Raw genomic sequence first — 15,265 nt, forward strand, 5'->3', positions numbered from 1 at the left:
CCATTGTTCTGACTATATTAAACCCATTGTTCCGATTCCGAAATTCCCGTTGTTCCAAAATCATCATGATGCCCTGTGGTTAAGGTCTGGTTAGGTTTAGGCACAAAAACCACTTGGTTAGGGTTAGGAAAAGATCATGGTGTGGGTCAAAATGAAAAAGAAAGTGACAAAAACATAAGCTGTGAGCCTGCTTCGCCTCAAGCCTTTCCCAGCTGACCCAGAGCCGGTCACAGCGCACCATCAAGGCAGAAATACGCCCACCGGGAGCCATTCAGCACCGCGGACCGTCAGACTAATGGGATGTCGGACCAATGGGCTGTCGGACCACATGGACCCTTTCAAATGTAAGTTGCAGGTTTGCTAGTTACCCAGCCTTGCACGTGCAGTTCTCCATCAAGATGAAGTTGTTTGCTCTGCTCACAATGGCCCAGGCTTGGTACATAGCTGTCTTCTGTCCTTGCCGTTGGCTTGGCAGAACTTCAGACCACAAGATACAAAACTCATGAGTTAAATCATGGTATTTCAAGTCCTGTACATGGCCATTTAAGACATAGTTATAGCCATCTAAGGACTTACATGCCCTGAGTTTGTCTTGACTATACACAGTTGGTTTTGTCTTTCAGGTAAATGTACAGTATATGTCTGGCCATTCCACTTTCGGCTATCTCATCAAATCATCCATCCATTAAGTAACAGCATACGCGTCGGCCTGTCCTGTCCAGCTGGTCAGTGTTAACTTACTCAAGTAACACTCACGGCCCCGGACAGTGAGTGAAGTTGGGACCTCAGCCACATGTTTTAAACAATAGAGAGGCCTTAACAAAACCAGCCAGTCTAAGAACAAAGGAAACACGCCAAGCTTCCATCGGACCTGTAACTATCAAAGTGTAAATCACTTTTGAAATTCAACCTCTTGCTCCCTATTGGGCGACTGCAACCAGGTTCAGATGGAGTCAGAGAGAACCCCTTCTGAAGTCACTGAGACTTTAATTGCCGCTGCACGCTTACACCCCTCGCAATCCCCAAGTGATGAGTTGCTGGAAGGAAGCCAAAGTTTTCTGTGCGCAAGTTACTGCTAGGGAGCACCACAAACATTTGAATTTGACCGACCAAGGCCGCCCTTTTGTTTCTTGACTCACTGGCCGAGGAAAGACACCTTTTTCTTTTGTTTTTAACACTCCATGGAGAACAACAACACCATTCTTCAACATTTGCAGAGTTTGGAGAAACCCCCTTTTCTCCCGAGGAAGACGGAACCATCGAGGCCCCGCTTCTTCAAACGAGTCGTCTCCACTGATCCCTCTTCTGCCACACCGAGGCCAGCAGCTTTGCACACTCATCCCGGAGCAACAGACGGGACACACGTCGTCGCGCCGTGCGACTCAAGTAGGAGAGCTACAGTCTGGGCAGAGACTGCATAGCGTGTGATTTAAGTGTGACTGTGAACTTTGAGGACCGCCGTGTCCCTTTTCCCTTTGATAATCTGATCGATTGCTGTTTGTTGTTGTGCTCGCCAGAGCAAATTGATTGTGCAATTCGGTGGATAACCCGCCATTAGCTGTGCTGGCCACACACTCACAATACGCCGCATTCCTATCTGCAACAAAGACCAGTGGACGGTAGGCTGACCTAGTTAGTCTACTGGCCTCTGAGGGATAGGAAAGTGACCACTGTGTTCCTCCATGGCCACTGTTACCTTGTGCTGATTATGAGCGCTCTCTCTCTCTCTCTGTCTTAATTACAATTAGTAATTAATAATCTATATATATATATATATCTTTATTTCAGACTCAGGGTCCATAGTGAGACATACATGGACACAACAGCAAACATATAACATAGAATAAAAAAGAATACAGCTAAAGATATAAAAATAGAGATTTACACATTTGGTATCAAAAATAGAGATTTCTATAAAGTTAAAAACAGACAGCTGTACCAGTGTTTCCAGAACAGAGATTGGTACCTGATGGAGCTACAGTTGATGTGAGTCAAGCTGTTAATTATATGATTTTCTGAGACATCGAGCCGACACATAAATCTATACATAAGGTTTCTGAGTACCGAGTTAAAGGTGTTGACATGTGCATTTACAAACAATTCGCTTGCACTCAGCCAGCGAGGTCTTTTTAATAAAATCCGTAATGCATCGTTATACGCAACCTGTAGTCTTTTCATGCTTGCTTTCTTGTACTTAACCCACAGGTGTGCGGTGTACAGACGAGTACAGTACGCTTTGAACAGAGATATTTTAACATCATCTGAACATGAATAAAACCTGCAAGCAAGAGTATTTGCCTGTACATATAGTTTGCAGCACTGCCTATGAATATCATCATCATCTGTCATATCTTCTGTAAGGAAATGGCCGAGGTATTTGACCTTTTTACAGGGAGCAATGTTATTATTTGACAGTTTAAATGCAGGAAAGGCCATTTTTTGGTCCTCTCTAGTAATAACCAACTTGCCTTTAGCAAATCCCTACAGTGACTTCACATATTCAGAAGGACTCGTTTCATCGTCCTCCATTCTTGAAAACAAGCCAACAAAGCTTGCAAGCTAGTGCTAGTTAACCTTAATGAAGAATTATTTGCCTCCAACTAAGCCCCGCCCATCATAAAACGTTATACTGTTTACGTACTTACAGTAAAAGGGTCCATAGTCCTCTACATAGAACTCCCTATATAGTGAGTAGGGAGTAGTGAACGCTTGAATGATTTCAAACTCAGACCAGGTGCGCGTCACTGAAGTGACTCCACCTTCAACTGTGGCAAATCGTGCGCAGAGAATTGTGGGTACTTAATGCCTGCTGACAAGACATGCATGCATCCTTGAAAATTCTCTTAAGAGAGGACTTAGTCCTTGGTGAATTCGAAGGATTGACATTGACATTGAAACAGTGCTTTGGCGAGATTAGATGATGTAGCCTCCTTAACATTCAGCCAACCAGGCAATAAAAGAAGGCTTTGGCAAAAGAAGACATTCCTGCACATCGGAAAGACGCAAGGCAACAGAATGAATATTATATACCACATATATGTTTTTCCATAAAGAATATGGATGTAACCCCTTTTGTAAAAACATTTTGATTAGTAACCTCTGAAACAGCAGCCAATGAAGAGCAGCGCAAGACCACATGCTGGGAAATCTGTCCTGGCAATACAGACCAGGAGTGATCTGTTAATTGAAATGGGAGCAGAAGACATGAGGTGACACCATAACACCTTTACAATCTGACTTCCTGTCTGTCACTCACTTATGGTTCTTTAATGAGACCACAGAGGGGGGTGGGAGGGAAGCAGAGACACGCAGTAACTGACATTGTTGTGCACTTAATTATTTCTTAATTTAGGGTGAATTAAGGGTCAGTTAGTCAAGTGACAGAATATTCACTGCCAGAATGGGGGGCTGTAGTTACCACTTTATTAAATGCACAGGTCTGTGCAGTCTCATGCAATGTAAGGCTTTTTGAAAGATGTTGAAATGTTTTGTCCTCCCACATTTATGTAGATAAGAAGGACATAATAGTGTGGCAAAGCAGTCCACACCCACACAATGATTTGCACTTACAACTGGGGCTGCCACTAACGATTATTTTCATTGTTGACTAATCTGTCGATTATTTCTTCAATTAGTTGACTAATCATTTCATCGAAAAATGTGTTAAAATGTTGAAAAATGTCGGCCTGTCTCACCCAAACCCCAAAATTACGTCATCTAATGTCTTGTTTCGTACTCACGCCAAAGGGTTTTAGTTCACTGTCGCGGGAGAGTGTGTAAAGCTGCCAATATCTGAACATAAGAAGCTGCAGTAAGAGTATTTTGGGGTACTTTTATAGTGCTTTTCTATGAAAAATAACTCAAACCGATTAGTTGATTACTAAAATAGTCACCGATTATTTTAATAGTCGATTAGTCATCGATTAGTCGACTAATCTTGGCAGCCCTACTTACAACTGCATTAAAAACAAAATTAGAATTTAAATCGACGTTCAGAGTGCAAATTTGAGCAGGGAGTAATTCCCATGCAGACCGGATGGCTGTGATTGGTCAATTTCTTTGCAGGCCTGCAGCCGCCAGAGAGACTGGATTTTTTTGGTTCCTTTTGCTCTTCAAATTTATGTAGCTAGCACTATTGAGCCATAACCACCACCTAAATGATGTTAATAATAATGATCAATCTTTCTAAATTCAGTTTGGTGCAATGCTTACAGTGGGTGAAAGCTAAGGATTACACTGTTTTAGGAAACTGAAAGCACAATTGACCTATGGCTAAGTCCCGCCCTCAAACGCGATGAGCCAATCACAGTGCGTATAGCCATTCCCATACACTCGGACATTCTCTGCCTGGACGTTCATTGAAATGCATTACAGAAAGTCAGTTTTGTTCAGTTTTATGAGCTTTTTCTGAGATTTGAAGTTTAAAAATGGTCAAACGATGTGCATGGGGTACATGCAATTCCCACACAAGGTATCCTGAGAGGCTGGGTGTGTATTTTTGTATTTTTTACCCTTTCCTAAACCACATCTCAACCAAGAAAAGGGTCTACTTTGGATAAAGTTGTGTGGTAACGTTAGACCTACATCTGTTCTAAGGTAAGTCAACATCATGTTTGAGGCAACATACTGTCACTTTGCTGGAAAGAAATATAAAGTTATCTTTAACATCTCTAGCTAACGTTAGCTAAAGTTAGCCTAACGTTAGCTCCTAGCTGCATTGTTTATCATGTCACCTTGTTTGCTAGGAGTTTATTAGCCTATTTTGTTCTAGTTTTGTACTTTGGTAATCGTACATCATTGTTAGTTGTTGTCCAAAGGGCTCTAGTTAAACTAACGTTAACTTTGGGAGCTTAGCTTCAGTGGTACTTTGACTTGCTGTCTTTGATGGCAACGGCAACGAGATGCAGTTTACAAGCGTACACTGTGACCTGTAAATTTTGGCTTGTAATTTAAGCTTTTCATCGACCTTCTCAACAATAAAATGATTAATATATTCCTCCAATGCATAGTTTAGGCCCTTTTGGTTACTTCTCAATGACATCTGATCTTTATGTCCCCAGAAATCATCAGTTGCCTCCTGCGAAATGCCATGTACCTGCCATAGCACCCGGTTACTGAATGTTGATAGTTTGTTCGAGTGAGTGGTGGGGGCGTGGCTTAGCCATAGGGCAATTGACCACATGCAGCAACATTTTCTTAAATATCTCTTATCTTTTCTCTTAATTTTCTTTTGAGAGAAAAAAATAAGAGAGGTCAGCTCCAAATGCAACATACCAATCCAAATCTGCTCTGACCTGTTAGCCAGATAACACCCCCTAAATGCTATATAAGGGCAGGTGTTGAGCTGTGTACAAAGATTCTGATGCATGGCCAAGATTTGGAGAGATGTCACCAAACAAAGGCTCTATAAAGAAGAAGAACTTGTGTAGTCATGAAATCAATGTACTGTTACACTTAAACAAAGGAAATGTGATTTTCCAGTGTCTGTATTGGTGTTACAGGAAAATAAAAAACCCAGCAATGACAAAACATTTACCGTGTCAGCCATTACATGCTTTTTGCTTGAAAAATGACAAAACGATTTTTTTCAATAGCCATCAATTAATTTTCTGATCAATCGACCAATCGTGTTAACTGTGCTTGTATTGTTTTTATGTGGTTTATGTGCAAAAATCTTAATTTGTTAAATAACTAGTGCCTTAAAGGGATAGTGCACCCAAAAATGAAAATTCAGCCATTATCTACTCACCCTCTGTTTTTGGCCTCATTGTAGCCTGTAGCTCTAACTGCCTCTCTGTACACCGCGTTCACATGTGCGTGCTTGCACGAGACTGTGAGACATGGGCACCACGTTCATGTGTGTTCACATGCTTTCGCTGGTCTCGCGCGAGCACGCATATGTGAACATGGTGTACAGGGAGGAAGTTAGAGCTACAGGCTACAATGAGGCTAAAAACAGACTTCAAATGACGCTTTTCCAAACAACTTTTTATGTCGGGGCTTCAGGACACTTGGATCACTACGGACGAGCAGTATGGAGATATTTTGTGGTTTCAATTATGTGTTTTTGGACGTTTGAATCTGGGGCGCTGTAAGCCTCCATTAGGTGGAGTTTTGTTGCCACCCCCTCTCCCCTTGGATCTCTGCAAGTGATGTGAGGACTCACACCTTCATCTGAGCCTCCCTTGGCATATGGGTGACTAGATAATGGCTGAATTTTCATTTTTGGGTGCACTATCCCTTTAAGTTATCAAATAATTGTTTTGGAGAAATGGGTGCAGTATTTCCATCTGATGTGTAGTGAAGTAAAAGTAGACAGTGGCATGAGGTTAAAATACTTAAGTAAAGCAAAAGCACCTCAAATTTACTTTACTACAGTGCTTGAGTAAATGTACTTAGATACATTACAACTCTGGTCAGTAGAGGGATGCACAGTAACTAAAATTACAGCAATTGGCATCAATGGACCAAGTATACCCGTATTTCTGTTTGTGTTGTTTTAAGAAATTCATGCATTTTTTAAATGTTCCTCAAATAAAAAACGTATGTTTCCTCATTTTGGCTAACAATTTGTGGGCTGTGAAAACGCAGTGTTTTTTTTTCTCTTTTTTTTGCTCACAGCCAATCACTGCAAGCATTCTTCAATTTAATGCAACATGTTATTAGCCCACTACTGCAGCTGCTACAAGCCAAACAGCCAGTGTGTACTGAAGTCAAGGGTGGTATCTGATGGAGTTTTGAAAGTGTGGTGGCATTTTTCACAACTCAGTGCTTCTATTCACATAATGGGTATTGCATGAAGTAGAAAACAAAAGGTATCAAATGAGTATTGGTATCTGTAACACATTAATTGGACTGGCACTGGCACAAATGTGGTATCTTAAATCTTCAACAAAACAGTAACACCTTTCCAATGTGTTTTTTGGTAACACAAAAAACTGGAATGGTCCTTTAAGTCCAAAAAGGCCTTCACTATTGCCCCAGGGCACACAAAGCCTGTCAAACTTGGAGTTTGTGTGTGTGTGTGTGTGTGTGTGTGTGTGTGTGGCTAGCACTCTCAGACATAGAGCAGCTGTTCATTAGAAATGTGTGAGCTGAAGAAACAACACAGATGATAAAAACAGCAATCTCTGGCTCATTAAAGACAGAAAAGAACAACCAGCCAGAGATGATGCATGCACACACACACACACACACACACACACACACACAGTCCTATCTACCTGTTTGTGATCATAAAGCTGTTGTTAATTAATAAAGACAATAAAAACATGATAAACAAGCAGAATAATACAAGCAGCTACAACATGTCAGTCAGAGCGAATCAGTGACCCACACATCAGATTCCTCCTCTGCAGCCTATCTGACTCCATACAAATACACATAATGCAAATGGAGAACAGCTGTTCATTAGACAGATGTTAAGTATAATAATAATAATCAACAATGAATAAACAACAACTAGATAAAGAGCTCTCTCATTAACTGAATCCACTGCTGCTGTTATTGTCTCTAATTGACTATCACAGACTAAACGCCCACATCCGAAAAAAAAAAAAGACCCTCAACTGTCTTGGTTCTTTATTTGAATTTTTTTGGTGTTGGATGAAAAGGCTCAGAATACAGAATGTCTGAAAATAGTCCCAGTTATTTAAGACCAGTGACTAAAGTGAAGCAGCATGGCTCTGGCTCTGTGAATGGTGATGTAACTTACTGGTCTATGACTTCAGTGTTTGGGCATTTTTTATGTAGAAGATTACAAAAGAAATTAGTGAACCTGATTTTTGTGTTTAGTGTCTGAAGCAAAGTAAGCCCAACAGACTGGACATGTGTGCAAGATATCATTTTATAAAGATTACAGCTTGCAAATGCCAATGTACAACTGGATCATGACTCCAAAGCAAGTTTCAGGCTGTAAGTTTGTTTCTGCACAAGCCTGTTCTTTTTTAGGAAATAAATATATATATTTATACATATACATATATATATATATATATATATATATATATATATATATAAGTATATGTATATATTGTAGTTGGGTTGCCTGGCATGCTTTTTTAGATTTTAAAAATCTAATTCATAGTGAAGGGTTATGCATTTTCCACCAGTCACTTCAAAAAGCTCAAGGAAAAATATTTGTGGCCACAGGGGGGATCAAAATAAAATAAATAAATAAAATAAAAATCAACCAGCCACCCTCCTCCTCTGATAAGTTAAGAACAGTCCCTTCAGTGCGGTGAGGTTTGTGGACCATTACCTGCCATGAAGAGAGAAATGTGAATGGCTCGTTTCTCCTCTGACATGTCACATACCTGTGTGCCACCACGGCCCAGCTGTTCAGGTACTTCTGGGCAGTCATGACACCAACGACCAAGAAATTATTGGACCTGGAGCTTGGCGTAGTGGCTATAGTAGTGGCCGTAGTGCTCCGCCGTATTCCTGTCTGTGACCCCCGTTCAACCCACAACCGGCAGGATTCGCCTTTCGTTTCTGCTGCTGGTTGAAATCTGTACTCGCACAGCATGCTCCTGAATGATTTCTTTTGCACACACAAAACTATTTTTAGTCTCAAATGCAAGTAAAATGCTCACGCCATAACGGTCGCTGTGGATAACAGCAATGCATAATTGGATATAACGTCTGCTGGTGGAATGCGCTTTCAACTCCATACCTACCAAAGAAAGACTAGCTAACATTAGGCCTACACAGGATTAAGGAACTTGCTGCTTTGATGACCGTTCAACTTTAGGCTATCGGGCAGACAACGGGTGAGTGAAAATGTGTCTTACCGTCTCACTGTAAGCAGGCATAGCCAGTGTTTGATTTGTTTTATCAGCGCGGCGTTTCTCAACCACATGACCAAAAAAAAAAGTGCATGACACGCATGTTTTTTCCCATCCGAATAACTGGTATATTTGCATAGAAAAAATATCTGTTTCAAAGGCATTATTCCTGCCAATACGAATAACGTATTTGTATTAGGGCACACCCCTAATTATTACTTGTTTGGAACTCGAAACTCAAAGTTTGAACCTAGTACTTGACTTGGGACTTGAACTCTGGACTTGCCTGTCTTGATTTGGGACTTCAGTGCAAAGACCTGAGACTTACTTGTGACTCAATGACTCGGTCCCACCTCTGGTTGGATGATGTTGATGGCTAGCCTGTGCAATATGGCAAGACTGAAGATTTTACAACTGCTAAGTCGGTAAAGGAAAAGCAATTGTCTGCTCTCTGAAACAACGCACAGAGGTGTTCTGCCGCTCCTATCGGCATGATCACATTGTTTGTCTATGCCTTCAAAAACTGTTACAAGTCACTGGAGAAAAGGTGGTTTTGTTCAATTGCCTGTCATCTGACATACTCAATATCGTTACTAGCTCTGTAGAATCTGGAGTCGTCCCCTCGTCCCCTCTTCTCTCAAGTGTGTTATCATTACAACATTACTGAAAATGAACGACATAGACCCGTCCATAATTAGCAATTACAGACCAACCTCCTCTAACCTTTTTGTTGGTAAAATACTTGAAAAGGTTGCTTTCAAGCAATTACAAAGCTACTTATCACTTCATAATCTGTATGAAGTGTATCAATCTGGCTTTGGAACCAGCCACAGCACTGAAACAGCAGTTGTAAAAGTAATCAGTGATTTCAAGATCAACAGAGCTGCAAATAAACTTTCCATCCTAGTATTATTACATCTGATTGTGACCTGTTTTCAAGATAATTTTTTGGGCTTTTATTGCCTTTATTATAGTCCAGCTGGAGATTGACAGTGAGGGGGAAGAGAGGACATGTAGCAAAGGGCTGCAGGTTGGAAATGAACATGGGTCGCTGCAAAGGGCTCAGCCTTCAGTGGGGCAGACGCTCTACTCACTGAGCAAGAGGCTGCCCCCAAATTTCTTATTTCTTTAGTGATGCTGTGTGTTGCTTAATGCTGGGTTCACACTGGACGCAGATTTGTTAACTGTCCCACGAGCAGACACCTGGCTGTTCAAACCAGAAGCGCATCTCTCCACGCAGGTGAGCAAGGGATTATACTTCTCTGCACTTTACCAATCACATGTAGATGGTAAATGGATATAAATTTGTATAGCGCCTAGCAGTATTATACTACATGCCACATTCAACCATTCACATACACATTCACACACTGGTGGCTGAGCCTGCTGTATGGTGCCACCTGCTACTCAGTTAAACATTTACACACACTCACACACCAATCGAACAGCCTTCGGGAGCAATTTGGAGTTCAGTATCTTGCCCACGACATGCAGACTGGAGGACAACCCAGTCTACCTGCTTGTCTGTGTGTGGGTGTCTGCTTGTGTCTCTCTCTGTCTCGACTCAACTGACAAATATGTGGAATTAGTAAGCCTGGGATGCATATTCTATAATTTATAAGAATCAGATAATTTATATCATCCATGTTATATATCCTTTATAGCATTCATGATAGATTATCAATGTGTTTTTTTGCCAGATTCGTTCCCAAAAAAATTGGACAAGATGTCAAAACTACCGCTGCAGATTACGAGCTCGGAACTGAGGTCTGTTTAGTGTGAGTGGCCCAATTGGTTAATGTGGTTGATGAGAAGAGGTGGGCAACACTCCACAGGAAATCGGTGCACTTTATGGCACTACTGTGTCTAGTGTGAACTCGGCTTAACCCTTGTTGGCCCCAGCTCACCCTGCCTCGCACACTGACCCCACCTCACACTGCTTTACACTTCATGCCTCAGACTCACACACACATACTGTAAATTCAGGCGATTACAAACTACTAGTGCATGTAAACACACTCGTGTGGAAAAAGACCCCATCTCATCCTCACCACAGCTCTGTTTTACACACACACACACACACACACACACACACACACACAGGCTGTCTGCCCACCACCTGCTTCCCTCTCTTGGCCTGGTGACACACACAGCCGTCAAGGAGTGTGTGTGTGTGTGTGTGTGTGTGCGTGTGTGTGTGTGTGTGTGTGTGTGTGTGTGTGTGTGTGCGTGCGTGTGTGAGTGTGTGTCAGTCCGTGTGTGTGATTGATGATGGGTCGCATCTTGCTGTGCTCTGAAACACTTCACTGATTTACGCTGCTGAACCAGCGAGAGGCTGTCTATGCATGTGTGTGTCGCAGTGTATCTGAGCCAGAGAAACACAGCTGGTCAACACAAGTTCCCAGGCAGCTGCTCCCTAAATAAAGCTTCGGTGCACTTCAAACGCCGGCAAGTCTGCCAGCTATTTTAGCAGGTTTTTACACTTATTCATCCAGTTGTACAAATTTCAACTTGTACTGCTGCACAGCAGAATGCTCCAAGCATTGGAGAGCTAGTAATAAAGATATCTGGAAACTACTGGCCCTAAATTTATAATAAATAAAACATTAAGGTTTTGTTTAGTTTGGTTACAGTCCTGAGAAACCCATCCAACTCTGTTTGGCTGGCTCTGTGCTCCATTCCTTCACTTCGGCTCTTTGCCATTTCATGCTGGGCCGGTTGATTCAATCAGCTTGTTTTAGCTTGGACTGTATTTGGGAGGTCAGTGACAGCTGGAGGGACTCAACCTTATTAACTAACAACCAACCATAATGTGAAGCAGCTGAAACATCCATAAAACACTGCAACTAGATAATATTTAAGCAAATAGTCTATTAGGTAACAAAAACATTGTCCTGTCCTGGACAGACATGGGACCTAAATAATCCTTAATTTAATATTCAAACTTACAAAATTACTTGGCCCAGACATGAAAAGACAACAAAACTTTGTCAGTAAATGAGGATTATTTTGCTATTGGTTTGATAAAAAACATAGCAAGAGTTGTAATTGCACAGTCTGCTGTATGCTGAATCTAAGTTGCTTTCAGTCTCTATTGCAACTAAATCATTTAACAATTATTTTTATTTTTCTTGGTCACTGTTTCATATGCATCTGATTCCTAATACCCTTTATTATAAAAAAATGACATTGGTTGATCAATTGCTGAAGGGGCCAGGAGAGGGGAGATTCGCAGAGGTCATTGATAGAGTGACTGAGCCACCTTGTTGGCTCCAATGGATAAAGTACTTGAAAGTCATACTTGAGTAAAAGTACAGATATCTTACCAGATAATGACTTCAGTAGAAGTTAAAATTAACTATTAGAACATCACTTGAGGATCTGATATTTACTGTGCTTAAGTATCAAAAATAATTTTATATGAAATGTAATTAAGTATTGAAAGCAAAAGTACAAGTAAATGCTGGTAATAAAAAAGCAAGCAGTCAGAATTTTGAGGATTATGAAGTTTATTTCTTCTTAACATGTACACCACTTTAAAAATGGAGAGTGTGTTCCACTTGACGAAAAACAAGTTCTTCTTCACAGTTTACAGGATTTAAAGAAAACGTGTGACTATCCAGAGCTGACACACTGCAGTGGAGCAGTCACCACACAGTTACCTGTCACAAATTTTTATCTCCTTGAATCATTACTCAATCTCTCTGCTGTGGGACACCACTTTCTGTTTCCATCATTAACCTGGTCTTATCGTCAAGTGGAATGTAACAACTAGCATGTAGCAGCTAATCTGACATGCAGCCTGGGGTTGACTGCAAATCCAAAGGTAACTGCAGCTTTGAGAGCACTTCTTTGCTATGTGAATAACCTTGCAAGCTAGGAGCAGTGATTCACCAAACCCTCTGATTTTATTTTGTAGAAACAAAGTAATGAAAATGCTTAGGACATAGAAATATAGAGATACTGCCGTAAAACTGGAATAAAATAGTTTTATTCCAATACATAGAAGTGTATTGGAGTAAAAAGTATACATTTTATTTAAAAAATATAGTGGAGTAAAAGTGGAAGTTAAGACAAATATAAAAACTGAAGTAAAGTACAGATACTCCCCAAAAATATTTAGATATTGTAAAGTATTATTACTTTATTACATTACACCACTGGTTGGCTTGCTGTTTAGAGGCCAGCTGAGTGACCAGCTGGCATGTTGATTGGTTGACAGGCTGTCAGTTTGAAGAAATAACTGACAAACTGCTTGATAAGCCCTCTGACTAACTGTATGAAGATAGCTTTCACTTTGGGGTCTCTCCTGTTCCCTTTGACAGCCCTAATATATATATATATATATACAGTACAGGCCAAAAGTTTGGACACACCTTCTCATTCAATGCGTTTTCTTTATTTTCATGACTATTTACATTGTAGATTCTCACTGAAGGCTTCAAAACTATGAATGAACACATGTGGAGTTATGTACTTAACAAAAAAAGGTGAAATAACTGAAAACATGTTTTATATTCTAGTTTCTTCAAAATAGCCACCCTTTGCTCTGATTACTGCTTTGCACACTCTTGGCATTCTCTCCATGAGCTTCAAGAGGTAGTCACCTGAAATGGTTTCCACTTCACAGGTGTGCCTTATCAGGGTTAATTAGTGGAATTTCTTGCTTTATCAATGGGGTTGGGACCATCAGTTGTGTTGTGCAGAAGTCAGGTTAATACACAGCCGACAGCCCTATTGGACAACTGTTAAAATTCATATTATGGCAAGAACCAATCAGCTAACTAAAGAAAAATGAGTGGCCATCATTACTTTAAGAAATGAAGGTCAGTCAGTCCGGAAAATTGCAAAAACTTTAAATGTGTCCCCAAGTGGAGTCGCAAAAACCATCAAGCGCTACAACCAAACTGGCACACATGAGGACCGACCCAGGAAAGGAAGACCAAGAGTCACCTCTGCTTCTGAGGATAAGTTCATCCGAGTCACCAGCCTCAGAAATCGCAAGTTAACAGCAGCTCAGATCAGAGACCAGATGAATGCCACACAGAGTTCTAGCAGCAGACCCATCTCTAGAACAACTGTTAAGAGGAGACTGCGCCAATCAGGCCTTCATGGTCAAATAGCTGCTAGGAAACCACTGCTAAGGAGAGGCAACAAGCAGAAGAGATTTGTTTGGGCCAAGAAACACAAGGAATGGACATTAGACCAGTGGAAATCTGTGCTTTGGTCTGATGAGTCCAAATTTGAGATCTTTGGTTCCAACCGCCGTGTCTTTGTGAGACGCAGAAAAGGTGAACGGATGGATTCCACATGCCTGGTTCCCACTGTGAAGCATGGAGGAGGAGGTGTGATGGTGTGGGGGTGTTTTGCTGGTGACACTGTTGGGGATTTATTCAAAATTGAAGGCACACTGAACCAGCATGGCTACCACAGCATCCTGCAGCGACATGCCATCCCATCCGGTTTGCGTTTAGTTGGACGATCATTTATTTTTCAACAGGACAATGACCCCAAACACACCTCCAGGCTGTGTAAGGGCTATTTGACCAAGAAGGAGAGTGATGGAGTGCTGCGGCAGATGACCTGGCCTCCACAGTCACCGGACCTGAACCCAATCCAGATGGTTTGGGGTGAGCTGGACCACAGAGTGAAGGCAAAGGGGCCAACAAGTGCTAAACACCTCTGGGAACTCCTTCAAGACTGTTGGAAAACCATTTCAGGTGACTACCTCTTGAAGCTCATGGAGAGAATGCCAAGAGTGTGCAAAGCAGTAATCAGAGCAAAGGGTGGCTATTTTGAAGAAACTAGAATATAAAACATGTTTTCAGTTATTTCACCTTTTTTTGTTAAGTACATAACGCATTGAATGAGAAGGTGTGTCCAAACTTTTGGCCTGTACTGTATATATATATATATGTATATATATACAGTACAGGCCAAAAGTTTGGACACACCTTCTCATTCAATGTGTTTTCTTTATTTTCATGACTATTTACATTGTAGATTCTCACTGAAGGCATCAAAACTATGAATGAACACATGTGGAGTTATGTACTTAACAAAACTAACTGAAAACATGTTTTTGTCACAATCCCTGTCTCTCAGTCCTCTCCTGCCACTCTGCTGCAGTGTTTTTCCACTCCCCCTCCCTCTGCTTCACTCTACCTGCCAGCCGCGCCCACCTCATCAGCCCAACTCTGCTCACCTGCCTACACAGCTGCAGCTCATCAACCAGCCCTGCATATAAGCCTCTCCAGCACCTTCACTCACTGCCAGATTGTTCTTTAGCATTATGCGAGACTCTCCAGCGTTCTTCTCCTGCCTGATCTCCCGGTGCCAACTCTGCCTGTCCCCGACCTGCTCCCCTCGTCTGCCTCCCGGTAAACTCACCTGCCTTCTGTCCCCGACCTCGTGCTTTGCTTCAGCGTCTCTGGTTTCTGCCTGCTCGTCTGGTCTCGACTCCTCCGCCCGGCCTTGTC

Source organism: Epinephelus lanceolatus, chromosome 5, assembly GCF_041903045.1.
Source record: "Epinephelus lanceolatus isolate andai-2023 chromosome 5, ASM4190304v1, whole genome shotgun sequence".
NCBI classification, from domain to species: Eukaryota; Metazoa; Chordata; class Actinopteri; order Perciformes; family Serranidae; genus Epinephelus; species Epinephelus lanceolatus.